The sequence below is a fragment of the Rhea americana genome, unplaced genomic scaffold, assembly GCF_003343005.1.
Source record: "Rhea americana isolate MKP2758 unplaced genomic scaffold, rheAme1 scaffold_143, whole genome shotgun sequence".
Taxonomy (NCBI): domain Eukaryota; kingdom Metazoa; phylum Chordata; class Aves; order Rheiformes; family Rheidae; genus Rhea; species Rhea americana.
Window position 1 is genome coordinate 855,783 of NW_028185517.1, and position 25,118 is coordinate 880,900.

The following is a 25,118-nucleotide window of genomic DNA, read 5'->3' on the forward strand; positions in this document are numbered from 1 at the left end:
AACAAAACAGCCATTTCAAAGCTTTCCTATCCTCCACCAAGCTCCCTCCTCCAATGGTCCACCATCAAAACTATCTGAGACTGTTTCCATCTGCCTCTTCTAGCCCACGCTGAGCACTAGCTCCCAGATCACCCTGGAGGATTGCTTCCAGTATGCCATGTGTGCCAAGGCAGGCATACATGCCTTGGGATGCATGCTTTGTCCCTGACCCAACAATTTTAACACCTCACATGGAGGAAGCAGGAAAGACTAGTACCCCAGTACTGAGAAGTTCATAGGGCCAGAACCGTGCAATAGACACTAGCACTTTGCTACATGTAACAGGTTCCTAAGAGGTGGCATGACCCAAGGACTGCCAAGCAAAGCCATGCCTCCAGAGACCCATACCGAGTCCAGGGCTGGGTACAGTGGGCTGTGAATGAACAGGTGGGAAGGGGGCACTGTGGCTGTCACTGCCACCACGTCTTTGCAATACGCTCATGGTTTTCCCAATGAATCCACTCTTGTACTTCTGACAGTAGCCTTCATCTTGGGAGCATCATTTGCCCTTTCCAAGTTTGTTCCCACTCCCATCTTCTAGCCCATTGATTTAGACAATGTTTTTCATGTCATGTGTGGGCTCTCAAAACCTGCAGATATCCAGAAAATAGCAGAACCCTGAGGTGCCTGAGGATATTGTGCATTACTGAAGTCAAAAAACATATACAACTCAGCAGGTGAGAAATGGCAAGCCCCAAAATGAGAACACTGAATGCATAAAAACACTAACAACAGAAACCCTGCCCAGAACATCTCAGCCCTGACAGTAGACTACCTGCTACACAACCCAAGTATGCTGGGTTAGGCAAAGTGGTTGATTTCATCCATGGAAAAGACTGCACACTTTCATTACACAGACAGCTGAAGAAAGTCCCAGGAAGCCTAACAAGTGCAGCCAGCAACTCAGGAATCAGTATGCTAACTGTACAGACATAACTTAAGCCTCACAGACTTTCAAGCTGATATTCTGACTTTCTGAAGTCAAACTCGTAATTTTTAAATGCTTGGGAGTTGATGGAGCTCAGCTAAGCAATTGCCCATATGGGCTACCAAGCAGGAGATATTTCCCATTCAAATTAATGAGGCACATTCCTCTATGAAAATTCCTGTATCACTGCAGCTTGCTATCTCCTATCCAAATGCACCACCTGGACCTAAACTACCTTTAAAGTCTAGGGGCCAGGGCACAAGATGGTACAATGTCTCCAAYGTATATGATGAAAGAGAAGACTGACAGTTGAAGAGCTGAACGTTAATAGTTATTGACTGTAGTTTATTGATTTGTAACTTATCTATGGTAGCAGAGACATCCTGAAAACATTACAGCTTTGATTTYAGAGGCCTGTGGAGATAGGGACTATTATGCAGCATCTGTTGTGACCCTCTTCACAGGTAGGTCTGTGTCCCACCACAATGCGGGTGTCTCCTARCCCGAAACGCAACTCTTTCAACACACCCCTGTTCTTCCAGCTACCCAGAGTGCTATGCCTCCTCCCAAGACCGCACACTAGCCACTTGATGGTGAAGAGCAAGGTGCTGTTTGGAGCGCTCTTCTTGTGCGTTTCTCTCAGACTGGACTCTCAAAGGCTGCTGGTCAAGGATGTAAGGCCCCAAGGGAAGCAGGAAGGCCAGATGGGTGGGATGCAGGGGACAGAGGTAGGTGACTCTCCAGGAAGGGGGAAAGGAGAGTACCAGGTCACAGGGCAGAAGCAGCACCGAGGAGGAGAAGGAAGAGGAAGGCAAAAACACAGCTGGAACAGAGCACCTTACCCACTGCTGCGATACCCGGGCCAAGAGGCACTGTGACTTCCCATGTACTCTGCAAGCCACATTAGCAAGCACTCGCACAACAGGCTGTGGGACATGGGTAATTTGACACTGTGAAGAGTCCTGACAGCTCACTGAGACTATTAGGGGGAAAACAAAGTGAGCATTGAGGGCTGGAGCCAGCTCCACGCCAAGGAAATGACGTGCAGCACTYTCCACTGGCAACCAGGAACCCCCTCAGCTATAAGCTGCTAGGGGATGGAGGRAAGAAAAAGAGGGGGGCAAAACAGCTTAAAAACATCCCAGAGCAGCACAGTTATTTTAGGATTTAAATTTTTATAAAGAGGAAGAAAACAGAAAAGAAAGTCAAGATTCTGTGGCCAGCTCTAGTGTAGATGAAATGTTAAGGTCCAATGGCAGCACTCCCTTCCTTTACCTGGACACMTCTAAATTAAAGTGTTGTGGCTTATGCCACCTCCATCACATCCATTTGTCACCTTGCAGAAGAGATGACYCCTGTGGGCTCCAGAATAGCATGGCCTGGTATTGCTAGAGACACGGGAATGGAGCCCACATCTTCCTGTTCTACTGCTCCCTTGAGAATGGCAGAGAAAACCTTGTCTTGCAGAGACAGCACCTCTAAGGATCTCTGTTGCAAAGAAGAAGGCATCTCGCAGTAGCAAGATGTTTGGGATAGACTTCATTTTGTCAGTGTGCAGGGAGGGGTTAGAAGCTTTTCCTGGAGCATCCATATGCAGTGGCCTTGGGGACAAGGTGTGCTTGGGGTTACTAAAAAGCTGTCTGCTTGCCRTATTTTAGGGAATTCAACTTTATAATTATCCCTTGTCAAGCGAAAGAATATGAATGTCCAGACAGGCAATCACTGCAGGGAACAGGACCTGAGCGGTGACTGTCAGGCACTGCACCATCTGGAGGACATTTCAGTTGAGCAGGGGACTTCTGAAGTCCCCAGCCTTTGCCGGGCTGGAGCAAGGCAGCTCTCCCAGCCCAGTCCAGCCCATTCACCTCAGGCACCACAGCAGAGAGCCAGCAGCTACCTGGCAGCAGCCACCACACAACATTCAGTCACACATCACTATTACTACACACAGCATTTCTCACCCAGCAGTCCCCAACTGCTTTGTRACAGTCGGGCCCCCAGGCTGAGCGGTGCAACCTTGATGTGCCAGGGGAGCCCTGCCTCTGGCAGGGCATTCTGCATCATCACACTCACACGTCTGCGAGATGGTCCAGGTCATATTGCCTTCCACAGACACGCAGATCAAGTGACAAGCCCAAGGCTACTGAGATGTGTTGGCTGTGGAATACCACAGCCTTGACAACGCTGGTTAGGTGCAGTTTAGTTAGGGCTCTTTTCCTGAATACTCTTGTGAACTCCTAKGAAAACCTCTTACTCTACTAGGACTTCTACCAACTCAAAACGCTAGCACTGAGTATTCCCAGCTGAAAGGATGRCCTCTAGACTAGTAGGAGACAACCTCAAAATGTCTTTTGGGAGCTAGACTCCTGCCAAATTGCAACAACCACCACCACAGCAAGGCATTCCCAAAGAACCACTTTTTTCTTTGAGGGTGCCTTGCAGCTGCTACAGATACATATCATTAGCAGATAGAGGASACCTTCAGGTCCAGCTAGGGCTCTGCATTTGGTAATAAAGTGTCACTGCCTGCCCAACACCGTAGCAACTGAAGCTTTCATGTCGGACATCAAAACCCGATGTTCACTGGACCTGTAACACCACCTCCCTTTTTAGAATCCAGGAGAAAGACAAAGGAAGACAACAAAGAGAAGATGACGTTGCCTGACCAAGGCAATTTCAAAAAATGAGAATTGTAGCTGTGGAAGCATCAGGACAAGAGGCATGAATGGTGCTCCAGGTCCAAGCCCCAAATGGTTGCCTCAACAGCAGAACRGCAAGAAGGGACACATATGACCACCTTTGTGAGATGGTCAGTATTCCTGTGAGTGCTGCTAGCTCCTATTTACAGATGGGGAATGGAGTCCCAGAAGGGTTAAGTGACTTGCCTGAAATGAGGAGTCTCACCTTGTATTAGGAAAAAAAAAATTAAAACCAGTGCAAAGTCTTAACCTGGCAACCCTAACTGCAGGATGTTACTTCTTCACTRGGCAGCTTGAACACTACTGGGCTGCCAGCAGGAAAAGAGATCCGCATAAGGCTGAATATATGCAATTATACCCAGGGGATAAAAGACAACAGCATGCTCAGAGACACTGCAAGAGCAAACATCCACTTGGGCTGGCACTGTCACAGCAAGATTGAATACTTGACCCCATGGAGCCAGAAGTCACTGTGACTCATGGAGGACTCCAAGCTGAATGCAGCATGGATTGCTCTTCTCAGCAACAGCCGCCCACGCAGCATTGCTCCAGTGCTAACTCTACCGGATAGAGTCTCAGCCACCACAACATGTTCCCACATATGCTGATCTGCAGAGCAGCCCTCTACATCCACCCATCAGTTTCTCCTCCTCCTCCTCCCTGAGACTTGGAAGATCACAGCAGACCATCAGGCTGCACACGTTCTTCCTCTCATTTTTAGAACAAAAGCGCAATTGAGACAAGTAATCCCAGAGTCTGACCTGCCTTTCAACTCCAACAGATTTAACTGTGCTTTGGTTTTCCCTTCATCATGCTGTGGCTCAATAAAGTAGCTGCTAACATTGAGAAGGGGAAAGTAAGTTTACTTTAATATTTATTAAATGAAAAAAAGAAGGGAGAGTGAGAGGCTCTGTTCTAAGGTCAGGCACTCAACAGCGGAAAGCCTTCCTGAACAGAAACATGTTCTGAGCAAGGGAACATCTGTATTTGGCAGAGAAGGAAACAAAGTAGGAAACTAGCTTTCGTAGCATGCCTAGGGAATGCAGGCAGGACATGCAGCTATGGCCCAGAACAGAGCAACCCTATCTCTCYGCAGTACCCACTCCATGCGTTTTTACTTAAGCTCCTCCAAGAAGTTGGGACACTACTTCATGAAAAATGGTACTTCTGAAAAAAAAAAAAATCACAAGATTTCTCCAAGCACAGCTTGGCTTAAGGCTCGCTTAAGCAAGCTCAGCTTACAAGGCCAGAATTAACTTCTGTTTAACAACTCTATTCCTGAAACACTTGGTCAGCACTTAWCCTAGACCAATTCCCTGCCATTCAAGTCAGAGCTTAAAGCTAGACACACAGGCAGGTCGCAGCATCACTCAGTCAGTGGGTTTCAGCACCTCTGCATGTGAGCCAAGGTAGCTGCAGTCATCAGCTAAATGCATGGGGAGCTCACTAAAGATGCTTTGAGATGCCAGCYTAAAGTGACACAAAGAACTCTGAGGTTAGCAGTCCCCTGGGAAATCCCTATGCACAGCTGCCAACCCGCAGAGGAGAYGTGCAACTTAGCCTTGCAGAAAGAAGGCCACTGACCGAACACGGACATAATCTCCTGGCAATACCAAGGGCAGAGTGATTTTTCCTATGTTTTACTTCAAGGCAGCCTGGTGGGAGCCTCTGCTTGAGCTGTGAAGACACTGTGTCAGTGAACAGGACCCCACACAGCTGATGGACAGCTCTTYAGCCAAGCCACTGAAGCAAACGGGTACCAAAAATCAACATCAGGTACGGCTCCTGGCAGCCTGGGAGGACGCAGCGGGTGGATACCGCRGCGAAGATCCAGCTCCCACGCAGCAACCCGCAGGTACTCCGTCTAGCTTTATCACAGAACTAGGGACTCAAGGGAAGAAACCGGCCTGCCCGCACAGCCGAAGGGAGGGAGCAATCGGGCCCTAGCTCATAGCCRGGAAGGCTCTGTAACAGATCCCAGGAAACCGACAACTTGGTGTTTTCTTTGCCCTCATGCTAATACCTCCCGATAAGCTTGCCAGTATGATCCAAATTGTACTGTCTCATTCCCAAGGAAACGAGCCAAGGGTTCCCACGCCACCTTCCTGCTGTTCAGTGCATAAAAGCAGCACAGACTTCCTGAGATCCCTCTCTCCCCCTGACCCTCCCTACTGTTTCTCTGCATCCTGCTCCAAGGCCACTCTGCACTGAGATAACAAGGCAATTTGCTGCCAAAAATAGCAGTCAGAGGGGCCCAGGATCAACACAAATCTGCATTCAGAGACATGAGTTGAATGGTCAGTAATAGAAGATGAAGGTCTTTCTCCTAGGTTTACGTAGTTTATGTAAAGCCAGTGTGGTATCTCTGGAGAAGTTCGAGGACTAGTTACCAATATCCCACCAAAAGCCAGTGGCACTTGAGCATCCGCCTCTCAGCTATGACGGACTGGCATTTCCACGACCCCAGCAATCAGGCAGGTTGACAGCTCACAGAAAGTTGCTTCTGGGAGCCCAGCAGGAGCAGACAGGCCAGGTGCACCTCCAAAGCCCAGCAGCTGAGACTGGTGGATGGAAGAAGCCAGAATAGCCAGAGACAGTTTCTGTCAGTTTAGCATTAAATCTGCACACAAACAAAATAAACCCAAGCAATCTCACACTCTAAAGGAGGAAAATATCTCAATTTGCTTTGCAAATTGACACTTAAGAAAATTTCTGCATTAAGCCTGGAGCATCCAGCCTTCCTTTCTCTTGTAAATTATGCACCGGTTAAACTCATCACACTCTCAAAAACGTATCAATCGATTGGCACACTATCAACATCCAATAATTGCTGCTGCTGAAATTCAACCTCTCTGAAAAAGTGCAAYTCTCTGGAAAAGTGCAATTTTGTACATCAATCTTTTAGGTTCAGCACACGAAATGGAAGCTGGTCCAATCACTGCCCTGGGAAGAAGGTGCTGTTGAAAGGAGGAGGCAGAGATTCTTCCCCCTTCCTCCATTGCCAAGCTCTGCAGAATAGCCCCCAAAACACAGCCAGAACTGAAACCAGATGTGTAGGAAGCATCCTATTAGCAATAATTGCTTTACGAGGATTTGAGGTTTCCCCTCCATGCCACCACCGAGCCCTTTTAAGAAGCTGTCATGTGTTGGGAACAGGACTTGGTGGTTGGAGGAGTTGGAGAGGACAGGGGAGAACCTCTGTTACACTAACTACACTTACTRAAGTCAGGGAAAGTTTTCTCAGACAGGGCTGGCTGCAGGCATCTGCCTGGCAAGTAGCAGAAGATCACCACTRCAGCAGATTAAGCTGAAAAGAACTCGGCCTCTCAAACCTTCTTGTGTGGGTCATCATGGCCAAATGATTTRTGAAATAGCCTCACGATTAACYTCCMMYYTCYSKRMKYMSRGARRKKGGARAATAGGCACAAGATGCTCTAGGCCAGGAACAAGTCTCCTTCCCCATAACTCAGAACTGATTAGAGGTCAGGGATTTTCGTCTCCTCACCCTCACCATCCCCACTCATAATTTAACCTGTGGAGTGCTTTTTCTCGGATTATAGGGCTGAGCTCAGAACAAATCAAAGTCAAAGACACGAATAAGAACAGGCCAACTAGGTCCTCACACAGAATTGCAAAACTACTTCTGTTCCTTTTTATGCATCCTCTCCTTGCTTCAAGCTCTGTTTTAAGAGACTTGCAACAGCAAAGCAGGGACATCCACGACCCCCCACCGGGGACTGGTTACACGGACTGGACAAGACCTGAGGTGCCTTGTTCTCAGCCCTTGGCCTCTGTCTGTGGCATCAAGAACCAATCTTTTCCCCAGGCYGCACAAGTTCCCTGCATCAGGCGAGAATTTACCACCTATCCATTTTACAAAATCACTGCTTTGCTCTTACGCCGAATTTCAACGTCTTCAAATAAAAGCCGCCACTTTGTCAGATGCACAGGYCAATTTATAGCAGACAGCATCTTCAGAACTCTCCCTTCCTCTATCCCACACAGCACTAGCTTTGATCAAACCTCAGACCCAGAGGGGAAATGGACAGTGGGTAAACAGCCAGTACACCCAACMCAGCTCATATTCTTCTCTCCCCTCTCTTTTCATATCCACACAATCTCATCTCTTGCTTTTTTTGCAAGTTCTGTAGCCTGGGCATTTGTACAGCCCACAACACTYCAGGGCCCAGAGCCAGAACCTCCTCTCAGGAGTACGTACTTTCTACGGACAGTAAGAACCTACTGGCAACCTACTCCTGAGCTCGGAGAGGACTGAGCTGGCACCCATATCTGCAGCCCTCCAGGGACGTGTTTTATTACTTTGAGAAACAAAACCTTGGATGGGTGTACCCCTGTGCTCTGATCCCATGACAGAATCAGTCCCTATATTAYCCCTCAGCAAGAACAAGCCATCAGGATACATAACTAAACCAGAAAAAGACCTTACATGCTATATACAACACTGTCTGCCASTGGCAAAGCATTTCCCCGCCTAGCCAGAGATAGATGGGAAAAGCTGTGCCCTAAGYAATTTTCCTGTCCCACGTGCCTGTCTCTACACTGGGAGTGCTGTGAGGAACCCATGATTCCAGCTAGGGAACACTTCTGYTTGTTAGGAGACTCTTACTATAGGACCACTCTGCCCCAATTTCTTTCTTCAGCCTTTGCAAGACAAAGGACCCACTCTTTGCTAGGAATAAAATAAATGCAAGAGCCTTCTTCAGTAGCCACCAAGGACAGAGAGAAAATACAATGCGAATGTCAGGAATGTCAAGGAATAGTCATCCGCATTATTTTTGGTGAGACAAACATAATTGAGAGCCTGCAAGCCTCCCTTATTCCTTGGGCTCCTTTCTCAAGTCCCTTTAGCATGCTGTATCCCCTCTCCCCTCCCAGCTCCAGCAGAGCTCAGATTGCAGTCTCCAGGGCTAAGACAATAGCTGCTTATGTTCTAAAACAGCACTGCTTTCTGGGAAGAGAGCCAGGCCTGGCAGCTCTCAGCAGCAGGGAATAAAAGATGTATTTGTGCTGCAGAGCCCCTCTGCACCAGTGGGGCACCCTCAGAGGGAGGCCAGGCATCAGGCTGCTGGAGATCGGAAACAGAACTGCCGACAGATGCCCCAGGCTTAGCAAGAGGAGAGAGCAAGAAAGAGCCYGGAACCAAGAAGGGAGAGAGTTTCTTGTTCAAAGTGAGCTGTGCGACTAGCAGCGAGCAAGGCCCTTAGGTGCACAGGATGCACAGGAGCCCTCTCCAAGAGCTCAGGAAGGGCCACAACCACAGTGCATCAGGCTGCTGAAGTCAGTGGGAACCAAGGATGCTTCAAGCAGCAAGGCCACTCAGAGGAGGAAGGGTCATGGCGGGGCAAGGGGACAGTACCATCCACAAGCGAGTTGGATTTCAGCAGGGCCTATCTACAGGCGAACAAAAGGATCTCTGCTGTACTGAGACTGCCKCCGATCCATGGAGAGAAACAGGGGCAGGAGGAAGGAAGGCAACCCTGTGTTTCCCCAGGCATTTCTTCGTGCTTGCCACTGTCAAGCCTGAGCACACAGTCTCAAGGGATTTCTTCTCCAGAGTGGGGCACTTCAAATGCCTGTGCAGTGGGTTGGATACTAAATGCCTATAGATCCCTCTGGAATTCAGCTGGAGACACACAGGATGCCCAGCCTTCAGGCTGGACCCAAGCGCCAACAGCAGTGGACCAGACCACCATGGGAAGCCCTATCTGACAGTCTGAACCCRAYTCCAATGGTTTCACACTTTGCATAYAGCTAGGCAGGAGGCAGTTAAGCCCCACACCTATTCTCTTCACCATCACAGCCTCCTCCRTGGGCTCCAGCCTCAGCTGCAGTAATGCAGCAGGGTGGAAAACCCACCAAGACACAGRCATTCTCAGTTGTTTACCCTTTGCAGAAGGATCCAGGCTTCACCAGGGACAAAGCCATCGGCAGCTATCACACCTAGCACATACAAGCAATACCCCAGATCAGATCAGATCTGCCCTTCCTAGGCTAAAAATACGGAATGCATTTCTCAGGCCATAACTGTTCTCCTTGCCTTCATTTGACATCCAGGGACATGCAGTTTAGAAGTCTGGGCACACCTGTCCTGCCTGCTGCTAATAGAGGTGCCACACTGAACAGGTTAGGTAAAAGCACACAGAGCCATCCCACAAGGCCAACTTTCCAGACTGAGCAGCAACTGAAGCTACCCAGTACATCTCCTACCCTCACGTCCTTGACTACACACTAGTTTTGCCCCAGCGTGCCATTTTTGTACCTCTGCCATGCCCCAGGCAGTACATAATTCATTTCCTGATATCCTCCTCAGCATTGCTGTCAGATGCTATAACCAACATCCATGYCTTTAAAACACCCATGTTTTACCTCAATAGAACAAAATGCAAATCAATAAATGTTAAACAGAAACAAAAACCCCACTAGCCTCTTATTTTCCTTTCTTTTTATGAAGCTTTAAAGTTGCTTTTCCATTGCCCTGAATAATTGAAGTTAACATGAAAATTTAAAGTCTTTCAAGATTTCATTAAAATTCATGCCATCTCCCTTTGGAGAATTGTCATTGCCAGAGTCCCATGTAGGGCAGACTGCACAAGCAGCTGCCTCCACTCACAGCATTTAACTCCATTCTCTCTGGCTAAAGAAAACTCACTTTTAATTGTTTAGGAGAGATCCTGAAATAACATCCTTCACTGCTCCCCATCAGTCTACTCCTCCCACTTTCACCCAATTCCAGCACAAATCCTGCATTAACCCTATCTCCTTCAACTCATTCAAGCTCAACCATTTCCCTATGGCTCCTCCTGTCCCAGTAGCCCACAGCAGGAGCATAGCAAGATAATCAAGGCCCGCACTGAGCTAGCGAGGCAGCCCCCTTGACCTCTTCTTCACACTAGTTAGGTTTAAGTGTCCTCCTTCCCCAGCTAATTCTGCTCCACATCATGTAGCTCCACCGGTGGGCACAGCACTTCATGGATTAATGAGGTCTTACATCTCCTGACAGGAGGGAGAATACAAATAAATCCTCCAGCATAAGCCACTACCAGAGGGAGGGAGGTAGACCTGTTCCTCAAGGGCAGCTCTACAATACTGGTCTCTTCCAGGCTCTGTTGTGCTGGTGGTCATGGTCCTTCTCAGAGAGACGAGCTTCGAGGAGCCACGGCTCTGACAGTGAGCAATAACTGCAGCAGCTCACGTGGGAACACCTGAGCTAAATAGGATCCGACTGTGAAAAGAATGATCACACCTTGGGGTGGATGAGTGGGGAAAAGAAGGATTTGTAAGAAACTGCAAAAGGTAATCCTACACTTGGCAAACACATTGTTTCCATAAGGAAGCAGTGAAGGGCTTAGTTCACTCTAACCATTAACCTCAGGAGGCAGCAGCCCATCTTCTTAACAGGAAGCTATCAAGTCAAATTAAGCTTTTCATGAAGACAGCAGCCCTGGAACAGGAAGCCAAAGACAAATTGCAACATTTTTAGAAATACATATATTAAAATTGCAAGACCCCAGGTTCTCTTTAAAAAGCCAAATTGTGTTTCCCAGTGGTGTCTGCAACACAGGTGGGGTAGTAGCCCTGGGTTAGACCATCAGACAGTCTAGAAACACACACTGAAAACAGAAGAGACAGGAAAAACACTGAAGGCTAGAGCTGGTGTTAGCACTCTCAAAATCATGCAGAGGATATTAAATCCTATTGGGCTTTTCTGTGCGAATTGGGTTAATAGCAGTATCAGTAGCTGCCAGGCCATTCCCAGAACACGCTTCTCCTGCTACTGCTGAATTCCAGAAGAGAGAGAGAGGAARCTTCAAAAAGGGTCGAGTTTCCTATTTAAATCACAGTACCAGGCTGGAGTACTGTTACCAATTAAGTGCTATAACACTTAGAGAAGCTCTCTCAATTCASCACACTTGATCAACTCACTCTGTAGGTTTTGAACAGCTTCTATAAATCCTACCAGTTTTAACCAAAGCCAAAACCACACAGGTTTTGCTTCTAGGAGGGAACTTGCACTGACCATTAACCTCACACTCCTTTCAGTGTAAGCTGACCCCTTCTTCCTCCTGGTAAAAGAACAAGTAGGCACTTCAGAATAGACATATGCTCCAAAAAACTCCCCACAGCAATGCTAGCACTGAGTTTTCACTTTTCCATGCTCTCATTCCACCTCCCTTGTGGGGAAAATCATTGCTACGCCAGATGTCAGAAGAGCCAGGGCAGAGGCTGAGATCTCAGCTCTGAGGCCACACAGCAGGGCTAATCCATCCCTTCTTCTGGGAAGATGTAATGGCAACCAAAGTACAGTAGTCATATGCAGTGGCAGGGTTAAGACCTAGAACTGTGGCATGAATCAGGCAAAAAAAAAAAAGAAAAAAGAAAAAAGAAAAAAGAAGAAAAAGAAAGCCAAGGTCAACAGGCCCCACCATAAACACAGGTGCTTTGCCTACCACCAGGGTGTTTGCACCCAGAGTCATCAGTGCTCCACCAAAACAACTCTTTCCCTAGGCTGCAAGCAAAAGGAACTCGGGACCTGAGCTCTCAAGAAACAAGTGTCAGGATGCAGAACACAGTCTCTAGCTGCAAAATGCTGTAACCAAACAAGGCTATTAGGGATCACTACAGCAAAAGGAAACAGGCTGTGAAACAGCATGGCATAAAAGCCCACAGCCAGGTAAAACRGGATTAGAGGGGCAGCAGCCATTCACTCCAAGCAAACAACTCTTGGACCAGCAAAGACCAGCAGAGCTGGCAGTGAGGACTTTAACTACCCACTTCAAGGCTTTAGGAATAAAACAAGGGGGAAGGGAGCAATAAAACCCACTAAAAATTGCCTYTACTAAATGATCATACTGCCTGCAGTTCAAAACAAAACCCTGACAGTGTCCCATGGCTCTCGGTCCCCTCTGCTTCAGAGTTCTACAGCTACCAGCATTTCCTCTTGCCTGGCCTAATGTGATCTTCTGCAGAACTTCTGTAAAACTCCCAAGGCTCTGCATCATTTCAGTCTGCAAGAGGGTCAGAACAGCAAGCTGGGCCCTTTACAGGATCCTGGAGCATTAGCTGTCATAGCAGGAAGCTGAGAAAGCCAGGATTTTTATAACAGATTCAAAACCAAACAAAAGAAAAGCTCAATCCATCYATGAGGAGTGTCTGGTTTGGGCTTCTAATCCCAATGACTACAGTGTGGGAGCACCAAAAGAACAGCCATCATCCTTACCAGGATGGAAACCATCTCTACCAACTCTGGCTGCTGGTGCAGACACACAGGAGAGAAAAGGGCAGCCCCAAGTTTAAAGTRTTCCAGGTAATCTAATCTTCAACTTTATGATCCCTTCCCAGCCACTGATGCCCAGTTAAGAGGCTGATGCTCAGATATGATACCACCTCCCTTCCGCAAAACTAAAAGTTGTTATTCGTATTCTGCCTATAAAGAGGAGAAAGGGGCAGGAGCAGTTTCCTTTGTGACAGTGGGTAGATGGGACAAACTATTTTACTCTCCCTCCCCACACGTTTTGCTCACTCCTGCYATCTGCACAGGAGAGCTTCTTCCACACCAAGAAAGCCCTTCAAGCGCCCCGACACACACTCTGCTGGCTGGGAGAGTGACTGCCCAGGAACAGGCTGATCCAAACAATAAACCACCCACGCACACGTACTCCGTTCCCTTGGAGCTGTAAAAGTTCCCGCCACACAAGGCATCCTTGTGTGGCGAAGACCAAATGTGTCCCAGCCTCCCCAGCTCCACTTTCAGTCCAAGAAAGGAAGAAATAAATGCTGTTCTTACCTAGTAATGAGCAATCCAGAATCCACAGGGAAAAGCAGCACATGCAAGAAAAAGAACAAAAACAGCTGGTCAGACTGCAGCAAACTCTGCCCGATATCCTTGCCAAACACACCCAGCCTAGCTCACTCCTTCCTAGGTAAGGTGTAGGCTGGTTTCTCCTGGCCACAGAGAGACGTTCTCTGAGCTTGGGGTAAGGGAGAGGTCACTGTGCTCTGCCATTCCTCATCTCACTCCTCATCCCACRCCTGAGCGATTCCCCTCCCCACCTTCGCTCACCTACTGTAAACCTGCAGCCCCCACACCACAAAAGCCAAACGAATTGCTCAACTGCCCTGCAAAGCATCATCTATCAGCTGCCCTCAACTTCATGGGAGAGAAGTGGTGTGGACCAAAGTCCCTGCTACGAACAGCCTATRTAAAGGAGAACCATGACCCCTGCAGATCTGCGAGGACGCCGGCAGAAGGCAGAGAAGCATTAGCAGCGGTGCAGAGGACAGCAGAGTCCTGTTTCCCACCACGCTGCTGACAAGTAGCTCAGTGCTGGGCAGGCCYGGAGCAGGCCAGATGCCAGCAGAACAAGGCTGGAAGCAGCCTAAGCCACTCAACCTCCACACTCCACTTCTTGCCACGCTTGCCTCCTCTCCCTCTGTYCTACAGCAAGAATTAGCCCAAGGGGGAAAGCAGACAGATCAAGCAGCAGAAGAGCTTAATACACAGAACTGTCACCAGGAAGGGAAAGATACCTGAGCCAKTTGGGCAAGAAAGGAGGTGCCCGGTACGTGTATGAGAAGAATGTATACACAGCGGCAGGGAACAGGCACAGCGAGGTGGGTGATATCAGTTAGCATGCAATGTGCACCAGGTCACACGCCTCAAGGCAAAAGGACCCAGCTGACAAAGAAATACCCAAGTAACATATCAGAAGGCATGCCAGCATGGAAGGGGTGTTRCCAGGGGGACAGCCCAGAACACACAGTAGTCAAAGGATGCATACACAGAAGGGACAGGGTGTGAAAAGACAGCAATAAACTTCTCTTCTTGCAACTCCCCTCATTCTAGTTTTCCACAAAGCCTTGGCATTTGTCTGTGCTGAAGCTTTCAAGACGCATTTTGCTGCCTTGATCAGCCCAGGTCAATCTGCTACCTGTGGTTATGTGCACCAGGCATCTAGCTATATAAGGCATATACYAGCTGGACCGCCAAAGACTGTTGCCTACTGTTCATTTATTACCTCTTTGCTCTACAAAACCTCCAACAATGCCTTTTGCATWAATCACAGAGCAGTCCCTTTTCTCCTCCAATGTAACAGATATACCAGAAACTCTCCCTGGGGAAAATCATAATTATTACAAGTGTCTTATTCCRCAATTCCCTCTAGGATCAGATGGACAAATCTCAGGAGACTTGAGGGAGCCAATGAAGTTCAATCAGCAGGAGGTGGTGAAAGCCAGGAATCAGTGCTCGCCCCTCATTTCCCTAATGGCAAGTTTTAATCTCTGAAGTGGGCTGCAGTAAYGCTTCCAGCACAGAGACTGGGTCATGTACCTGAATTCGCCTGGATGGCAAGCTATTCTTGTAGCTTCCCTCCTCAACGAAAGAGGAGAGGTTCGGTCCCATCCTGCTGCAGGCACCCTCCTCCCCCACCGAAGGTGCCAAGACTGAAATGGAGGTTAGAGGTGCCTAATCCCAGGCATGGTTCTGCTCTGAAATTTAGCACTTCCTTTAGAGAAGAGTAGTGGACAGGACAAACCCAGAGAGCAGGCAGAAGTGATACCAAAGTAAACTGCCTGGAAGGGCACAGGGAGTAGTAGGCCAGTGGAAACAAGAGTCGCGTATCCGTAGCACATACCCTGGCTCTTGCAGTAAGCGAGTGGGCATCTCTCCCAAAACAGTAAGGCCAAAAGGGCAGCGAGAGCCTAGCGGAGCAGGGAAACAGCAGCAAACAGCTGCTGCCAATGCTCCTGCCAGCAAGGGTTGCCAAGGCTGCTGGGCTCTGTATATGCAGCAACAACCTTTGAAGTCATGGCAGAGGAATGCACCCTGCTCCTCTCAGCCAAGGCAGGGCAGGAGAGACCACACTCCTGCAGCCCCTCTCCACTCCTCTCCTAGCACCATCTCCATGYTGCAGAGAAATGGGGTACTACACTCCATGCTGTTTGGAAGTGGGTAACAGCAGGCCAGAAGGAGCAGGCTGTGATCATGAAGCATCCTGCCTTATAAACACCGGCCTCCCAGGAGTACAAGCTCTTGGGAGTTGGAGGCCGCTGCCCACTATACTGGCAGGGTTATGTGACTTGGCCTAACGGCCCTAGGCAACTCCTGTTCTCTTTCCAGCGCCATGATTTTCACCTATCTTTAAGCTGTTCTGAAAAGCCCTTCACTGGGGGAGGGACTCCTCTGCACATCTCCTAGCACAAAGCTCACTTTGATTGAGGCCATGAGCTCTGTCTGAACAAATTCCAAAAGATTTTGGGTGTTGATTCACACGTAGGCAGTTTTCTGCTGGTAAACAATTATTCCTGTGTTTTGACACCCCCATACTGTAGTCAGACCATCTGTCTGAACTGCAAGTCCATTAACTGGCATTAAACTGCAATTAGTTGTGGCTGCAGAGTTAGTGCTAGGATTAGCTTGAAATGACCACCAAACCTCTGACACACACACACAAGTTAAGATGTGGCTGAAGTGAAATAACATAGCTAATTACCTGCCCCCCATAGACATTAAGTGCCACAAAGACCCCACATTCTCATGATGCAACTTTCAAAGCCATAGGTTTGACTTTGCCTGTCCTGTGGCCAGAACTCCCACATAGTSGAGCCAATCGGTTCCCAGCCCAATTGAAAGAGGCATCCAGCATAACCCCCAGATCTCCCACATAGCACCCAGGCATGACTCCTGTAATAGGTCAGCACTACAGTGGCCAGTTTCCAGCCCTACTACAGGGCAAAGAATTTAAGATCTTAAAATGTAAGACATGCAAGATTTCCTGTGAAAGGAAAGCCTTTAATGTGAAAGAGGCTTCCAGCAAGTACCAGCTCCTTTTAAAACATATCCTCACAAACACCACCATACTGCAAGAAATCTGGCTGCCACTCAGGAGAAGAGTGGCAGCGATAGTAGTGCTTATAAAACATCTCAGGGCAGATTCCCAGCCACGTCAGCTGTTAAGGGGGTTGCTAACCATACGAGCTGGAGTAAAGGATGTACAGGTAAATGTGGTCAGAGGTAATGGGACTTCACATCCCATCTTGTGAGCACTGCAAGTGTGTGGAGARGCAGGAGCCACCTTCACATGCTGCACACAGCAATGGGACAAAAAAGCCATTTCTGCCAAGGACGCCGGGTCATACATTTGTACGAACCACAATCACTTTGTGAATGATGTGCCACACAGAGCAGCCCACTTGGCAGACCTGGGAACAGAACTCAGGAGTCCTGACTCACCAAGTACCACCTGTAACCACTAGCCCAACCACCTCTGCTTAACAGCGGGGAGAAAAGCCGAGAAAACCTTTGAGAAAGGGATGGGAAAGGATCAGAAAGACTGATTCCTCTTGCCGCCCAACACAAGACAAGGCAGGATCAAGGACAGAGCAGCAGAACCCACTCCCACTCAGTCAGAACTGTGCTCATCATTAGCACTTCCTGCCCCCATCTCCTGAGACCAAAGCTGCATCCCTACCCTCTCAGGAAAGGGCTAGTGAGCAGGAACAACATCTGCTGGGTCCAGCTGCCTGCTCCCATGCCTACCAGCCCCAGAGGAAAGCAACTGGACCCCCTGAGAAGAACTGTGACTATATCAGAAAGACCACCTCCTTCCCATACAATGCAGTGCAGAAGCCCACAGAACATCCAGGAGGAGGGAGAGAACTCTTTCTGACACACAAATTATTTCCCATGCAAAGCTCAGCCTTCTGACAGCAAAAGCCATTGTATACACCAGACTCTGTCAAAGGCCTTTCTGCAGGGCTGCCCCCAGCAGAGAGAGTGATGTATCTCCAGTTCAGATAGGCGTGGGGTGGTCCTGCTAACAGCAGGTGCTCTGTGCTCAGACCTGGCACCCTTCCACAGCCGGCTGCTGCATCCTGCCTCCTCCCCTGGTGCACACCAGCCCCATACAGCTCCTGGCAGCACGCATCTAGCAAAGGAAGGGAATTGCCAGCCCTCCCTCTGTTCTGTTCTTGAGGGCTGAGAGGGAAAAGGGCGGTCTACTGCATAGGAGTCACACTAGTGTAACCGCTCAGCACACAAAGGCAAAAAGCATCCTCATTTACTTCTCTTGCCTTATCCTGAGCTGCAACTGGCTCCCACAAAGCAGATATGTAGTTTTTCCAGTGTTTTCCTGCTATACACTTTGTAGCAGCATGCCCAGTAGAGCACAAGCCCCAAAAATGGATGAAGGACAGGAGTCTTCCTGTACAAAGCCCTATCCTGGAYGCAAGGGAGAGCAAGTGACTCACAGGACCTGTTAAAATCAGTGGTGACAGCACGAGCTGCCTTCTTCCTGTGATTAATTCCATTAAGCAGGTTGTAAGATGAATCCAAATATGAGCAGAGCCTATAAGTGAGGAGGGACTGCAAATAGGTTAGGCCTCCACATCCCTACAGCTGCAATCCTTCTGTTTGCTACGGGAAGTGGCCAAGACGAAAAGGTCTTTGCCGATCCTCAGCACGTCCCACCTCAGCACTGGTCAGCCAGTGTCTCAGAGCCCTGGTCTTTGTTCCAGCACCCACAGCTCTCAACTCCATCCGTGTCCAGATTAAAGCGCACACCGAGCGAGAGACAGGCCTCGCTGCTCTCGCGGCAGCTCAGCCTTCCCACAGACACACGGCCCCACGTTTAAGATGAGGGGCTGGAGCCAGACGTTCCCTTGGTAAATCCCTTGCTGCATGAAGTAGCGCACTTGCTGCAGAACAGTCCCTGCTCCCACGCTGCAAGTCTCTTGCTTTCGTTTCCGCACAGAGCGCCAGGCTCGGAAAGGTCGGACTTCTCCCTTCATCCCACTGGAGCCCCTGCCCTGCCAGCGCATCCAGGATTTGACCACAACAGCGAAGAAGCAGAGCTAAGCTCGCTAGGGCTGGGCATCCAATTGAAGCAGGTGAAGCAATGTTAGTCACACCCAGGCTGCAAGGCATCTTGGCACACTGCACRAGGCAGGGATAGCATATAGATAAGCCAGCGGCATGCTGCCAGGTGAGAATGATTTAGCAGCAGGAAGGGCTTCATGTTGTCCCATTCTAGCCCTGAAGATCTGAGTCAGAATCTGCAGAGAAAAGGAGCTAGTTTGTTCCTCCTTCATGGGAGAAGATAGAGGGGTAAGCARGACTGGAGAATGAGCCCATGCAACACTTTTTTTTGGGGGGGGGGAGGAGGGGTGTGTGGAAATCAGGCTTTTTTGGTAAAGCTTCCAGTTTTAGACACTATTTTATGTGCTCAAGGCCCTTCACAAGCCAGCCACATTCAGGTACCTTGGATGTGGACTGAAGCCATTCCCTACGCAACGGTACAACATAGCAGCCTGCTCTGTGCCTGCAGCACAAAGAGGACTCGGAACAAAGCAACGCACTTCTGAAGACGCAGGGCCACCTCCTCCGGCTCCGCTAGGAGCAACGCACTAAGCGCCACAGCTCTGCCGCCAGGAACCGTGCTCCCTTCTTCCTTCAAGGTACGAGCAGTAGCACGAAAGGAAAGGCTCCTACCCTCTGCAGCTGAATACTTGCGGCATGTAAAGTTGGAAGCAGATCTCCAGTTTGGGGAAAAAGAAAGTTTCCACTGCTGGAAAGCAGAGCAAAATGGCCAAAATACATGTGAATGAGCCAGCCAGCCACTGGGAAGTGAAAAACGAGAAAGCCCTGAAAAGCCCTGGAGCCACATTTTTTCTTGTTGTGACAGATGCAGTGGCTGGAGATCCCTGGGGGCTGGAGGCTCGCTGGTCAAGTTCACAGGGCAGGGATCCCAGCCCTCACTGCTGCTTCCCTTCACTCACCAGCAGAAAAACACCAACCCGCTCGCGAGATTAATTTCCGGGGACAGCGCTTAACCAAAGGGTTCCCACGCTTGGGGAGAAGGCAGGGATGTCCACAATCCTTCGTTTGGGGAAGAGGAGAGCATTTTATCACACACTTYGCTTTCTGGAGAAGTTTAACCAACAGCTAAAGGCAAGTTTAACCATTTGAGTGCAGACACAGAGCCAGGTAACTTCTGCGTGACCACAAAGTACAAGACTTAGTCAGAGAGTAGAAAGCTGAGCACCCAAATGCTACTGACTTGTTAATTGGGAATTTTGTACCTTTAACACCTGCACATCAGCCAAGCTCCTGACTCAGCATGGGCTGCTAATATCCAGGGAGTTGTAGCGGCCAGCTTCAACACCTTGAAATGGGAGACACTGACCTGCAACCTGGGCCTTGGTGATACACTTCACACATCCAGGAGATGAAGATGCAACAAAAGGAATAAACACTTTAACTTCCCACCCACTACATGTGCCCTGATTCGGCCACAGTCAATCATGGCCATCTGGGTGGGCTGTAGACAGCACAGCTGTAAAGCAGCTTAAAACAGGAGGGCAGAATATAACTGGTCTTCTACATCCAGAAACAGTTTCCCCACAAGGCTACAACAACACGAGCTGTCTGGCTGCCACCTTCAAGCACATCTTTCATTTTCCTCCACCCTTCCGGTTACTTTCATCTAGGTAGGATCGTAAGTATTCAGCCTGAAGCAAGCATGTGGGGAAGACGAGCTAATTCCAGACAGACTTAGCTCCTATATTGAGCCCTGCACTACAGCAGCACTTACTTGGGCATGGTGTGAAGTTAAGATGARTTTACAGCAGCTGCACTCAATGTAGAGGATGCAGGAAATCAGCCTGCCCTTCTCTGCTCCCAACTGCAAGGCTGCTACCAGGACTCTGCCTACGAAAAAGGATGCTTCTAGAATCTCTAGGGCTACACATCACCATGCACATACCCCTGAGTCACTGCCAGCTTCTCCCACCATCCTGCCCCGCTCCCTTTTGGCTCCATGAAATTTAAATACAAATGCCACAAACAGAGCTGGGGGATATTTAAGGAAAGCATGACTTTCAGCCTCCAGGAAGCCAGACTACACTTCCACAAGGCCTTTGCAGTGTTCAGAATAGACTCCCTCGAGAGAGATTACTGAAGAAAGTGCAAGTACAGCTGGCTAGGAGTTAGCTGTCTGGGAGAAGTTATCAGTCTAGAAAAACAATTTCAGCCTGAATTTCTTTAGATTCCCTCCAGCTTTAGTGTCTGGGAACTGGGTCCCAGCCAGCAGCTCTGAGCTCAGCAGGCAAGGTTTCTCATGAGCCAGAAGAGCATGAAGTGGATCAGCTGGTATCAGTAAGAGGCTTGGGATGAAGGCAGTTGGGGAGGAGTATGGCAGATATGCTGCGACTGAAACAGTCCTAGGAGCTCTGCACCACTCCACATTCCCACAGCAACCACTYTGAGCTTACCCAGGACTCCCCAAGCAACGGCAGGTTTTCTAGCTGTCTGTCAATCCAAGCCATGCTCCAAGCAGCCAACAACTTCAGCTTAGAAACTCTAACAAGCAACAACACATGCTGTGAGAGTAAAGCTCATGTCAGGCAAATCCAGGGGAAGGCAGGATTGCAGAAGGGTTAGGACAGCAATGCAGTATTGAAGTAGGCATGAAACATCTCAGATACAGTAAGGTCTGAAATCCACATCTGTCCTCCTGCACTGCCCCAAGCTTCCTGCTTCACTGCTGGAGAGGTAACAGCTATATACCTGCACTTGTCATTACACAAATGCAGCTCAGATGAGCTCTGCAACCAGTACTAAGGTTGAGGGACTGTTAGAGGAGAATCTGCAGGATACATCTGGAGTTGTGGGCACCACTCATTCATGGCCAACACTTCCTCGCAGGGAGGTCGTGTGCTGCCTCCTGTCAAGCCTCAAGTGCCCAGAGGACAGTCCCATTGATGCTCTTCTGGCACCACCTGTCCAAGCTTGAATTTATAACAGAGATGCTTCCAGGTAACACATTAGTCTCATTCACTGACAAATCTGAGCTATTTCTAACACAAACAGCTTTGCTTCCACCTGCAAATGGAAAGGTCTTGTTCTGTCCAACCCAATTTGCCCATCCTGCTATGAAACTCAGCTGAAAACAGAGGCTTCTAGCACTTTATCTCAGAAGAGCCACTCAAGATTTGTGCATTTCCCATTCAGATGCAGCAGTCCACAGTTGCCAAGCAGAAGCCATGCACACAGCAGCACAGCCAGTGCTGAGAAAACTGCTCAAGAAAAGAGGATAGAACATGGAAGAACACAGAGCACATACAGTTCTACTTGAGGAATGAGCAAAGTACCACCAGCACAGCCCAAACTGCTCAAGCAACCAAATCAAGTCCTCAGCATTATTCTGGTTGCAGTCTTGTATTACACCCAGCCCCGTGCATGTGGCACCCTTGGAAGAATATCATGCTCTGCAGAGCATTTTGAGCAGCCTTGTACTTATCAGAGAGCACAAAATAGGCTCAGAAACTCTCCTGGGTTTCCCAGTGCCTCATTATATTAACAACCACTTCTCCTCAAATCACTTCACCCATTCTCTGCTGGAGTGTAATTAGCCGCAGTGTTACTGTCCTGGGCAAGTCCAGGACCAAACCTACTCTTAACTGAACTCTGGAGTGAGGGCATTCCAACGACCACAGCAGAAAGGCAGGAAGAGATGACCAGCTAACAGAAGGGTTCCCAAGATGGCTGAGCATAAGGTGTTCAAGCAGCAGGGACTTGAGTGCTCAGCTGCTCTGAACAGAGCAAAAGTTTGGAGGATTATGGGGCCTGCAGACAAATATAAGCCATGATTATGGGATATGGGGAACAGAGATCCCTCAGTTTACTCACCCTCCAGAGGAGACTCATCCTATCTTCACCGGTTATTCACTGACAGGTACCAAGCAACACTRCCCTCTATTCTGCCTTCATTGAAAWGTCTCCAGTGTGCACAGCTGCTCAGAAGTACGGCCCTTCCCTCAGGGCCATTTGGAAAGACACAGTGAAGTGCTATACAAAGTCTGGCACAGGGAAAGAACTGAGCCTTCCCTCCCTTAGTCGCTTCTCAACTGTTCAAGGACTACCAGCACATTTTAGGGCAACAACTCCTAGTCTCCCAGTGCACCCACTAGAAGTGTTCCAGACTCCAACCAGTCTTGGAGGGAGCTCTGCGGCTGCTCCTCTCCCCTGTGCTGGGCAGGCAAGGTATGACCCTGAAGAGGGGAGAGCAAGTACTTGAGCCTGCCTGCAGCACCCTCCTTCATACCCAGGACAGACTCCCGTTAGAGACGAGACCAGAAAAAGGAACAGCAGGTTTAAGAGAACAGGCTAACTCAAGATATGCATCTGTACCCTTCATCCCACTGAGGTGGTTTAGAAATCCCTCTTGTAGTTTGTCAGCCAATAAACCCTGGAACACGAGCTGGCCTGGGAAGAGAAGAGAAACACCCTGCTGACSAGGGAACTGTCAAAGCCCCAGCAAGATCAGAACTTGTGGCAGGATAGAGCAGGGAAGGATAAGGAAATAAGACAGCTCCTTTCCCAGAGGATGAGAACTCAGCAGACTTGGAGAGGAAGAAACCAGTTTCATCTGAAAAGAAAAGCCACCCTGTATGAGATGGGGAAGTATGTTTAACCTGTGCCACATAGCTCTCCTGCAGAGAGCCCTTTCAGACTTCTGGGAGGAAGTGATTAGAAGTAGAGATTTTTTTATTTTATTTTAAGGAAACAGAGGCTCTTAACAATAGCATTATCAGCATTAGCTGGAAAGCCTTGTTGTTTGTTCCCCAGTTCACACAGTGAGCTACAGCTGATCTAGCTCAGACCCTGGCCATCTATTGCATGCACTGGCAGCCTAGCTCAGGTAAACCGGCTCAGCTGCCGAACAGGGGGTCATCACGCCGCTTTATGCGGCACGGGCGGCTCCGCAGGACCTAGACAAGGTCAGAGCAAAGCTTCCCCCACCCCACTCTTCTCACATGGGCTGGCTTGAAGACAGATGCACTCCYTGGGGAGCTTCCAACCCTGGGCACTGTCCGGAGAGACCAGGGTGAGTCACTGCTCTGTCCYGACCGAGGCGGCTACAGCCACCCAGGAGAACAGCACAGCGAGGCCAGCCAGGAACACAATGCAGAGTTACATAAGAGACCTCAGTGCCTGAAATCCTGAGAGCATCAGGAAGCCCACAGTGCACTCCACATGGAAGGATTTCTATAATAGACAGCTTCCCAAATCCCTCAGAGACAAAGAAGGCGCTTGTGTTGCTGTCTCAAGTCACCTTCCTCAACACGTGGCACCACAGGATCTATGACTGCATAAAAATAGGCTGACATGAACAGTAGCACAAGCATCACCATTTATCCCTACAATTAGTCACGCAGAACATAATGGCATATCCACACTGCAACCCACAATCAAAAAGTATGTTCTTCCATACGCACGCTCAAACTACCTGCCCAGGAGTGTGAGCAGCTTGCTTGCACATCCACATCTCCAATGATTTCCAGCCCCGGTGAAAGACTGCTACCACGGAGGATTTGAAGATAAATGTTGGACAGAGCTATTTCTAAGCTTACATTCCACACTGTTCATTGTAATTTTGTGTAGACCTCTAAGATAACGAARTCTTGATATCATGGGAAGGGGCTAAGCAACCAAAGGAACTATTTCTCACCCCACCAGAAACAGAAGTCACCTGAAAGGAGTAAACATCTGAAAGGAAACAGCTTTTAACAGCTGTTTTCTCAAGCTGTAGATAGGGCATAAGGAAAACAGGCTGTCTTCACCTGAGCCATAATTCCCCCATTAGCGCTAAAAAGCAAAATAAGACAGTGGTTAAAACAGCTCTCTCCTCTTCCCCCAAAGAAACACGCGCTTCTCCCTGACGTGTCTTCAGTCCGTCCATCACATGGGGATGCTGTTCAAGTGAACGTATAAAAGAGAAGGTAAAGGCCCATAGATGACAGTACTCTCTTGATTTGGAAGCCATCAGCTAAGTAACTGCTATAGCAGTCTATAGCTATAGGAAGGACTGTAGCAGAAAGCAAACCGAACAAGAAAGCCATCAGCTYAGCAACTGCATAGGCTGATCCTGGGCTGACAGAGAGCACATCTCACTTCTGCCTAGGAGAAAGACCAAGAAGGTGACAGGTGAAYCATAGCCAGCGCAGAGTTTTCATGAGCAGATGCAAAATAATGTTCCCCCCACAGGTGGAGGTGGGGAGAGGCAGGAAGCCAAGYTCACAGACCTGTCTGCACTGCAATTCACTGCCCCAGAGCCTTCTGGCTCCAAGYAACACAGCCAAAACAGAGCCATGTCTTCTCCCCAGAGACAGAAAGCTGCTGTCTACAGCCAGCGTGAGGCTGGCTGGCAGTTTGGGATTGTAAAACCATCAAGAGTTTTGCAATCTGCCCCTCTTAAATCCCAAAGAGCACCTTAGAAGGAATGAGAAATGGGATACTGCCCTGAGCTGGCTTTCCAGCCCAGAAGTCGACCACTGGGCTATCCTGGCTGCTACACAAGGTTGGGCTGGATTCCTGCTCCTCTTCATGCTGGACAGTGACATTTGCCAGGCTCAGGAGTCTGAGTCCCAGCTGC

The 25,118-nt window shown here is 49.0% G+C and overlaps 1 protein-coding gene across 1 annotated transcript in view; it reads right to left on the reverse strand.

Moving 5' to 3' along the window:
• Window positions 1-25,118, reverse strand: part of AGRN (agrin) — a 128,557-nt gene that overhangs the window by 83,087 nt on the left and 20,352 nt on the right. The window lies entirely within an intron of this gene.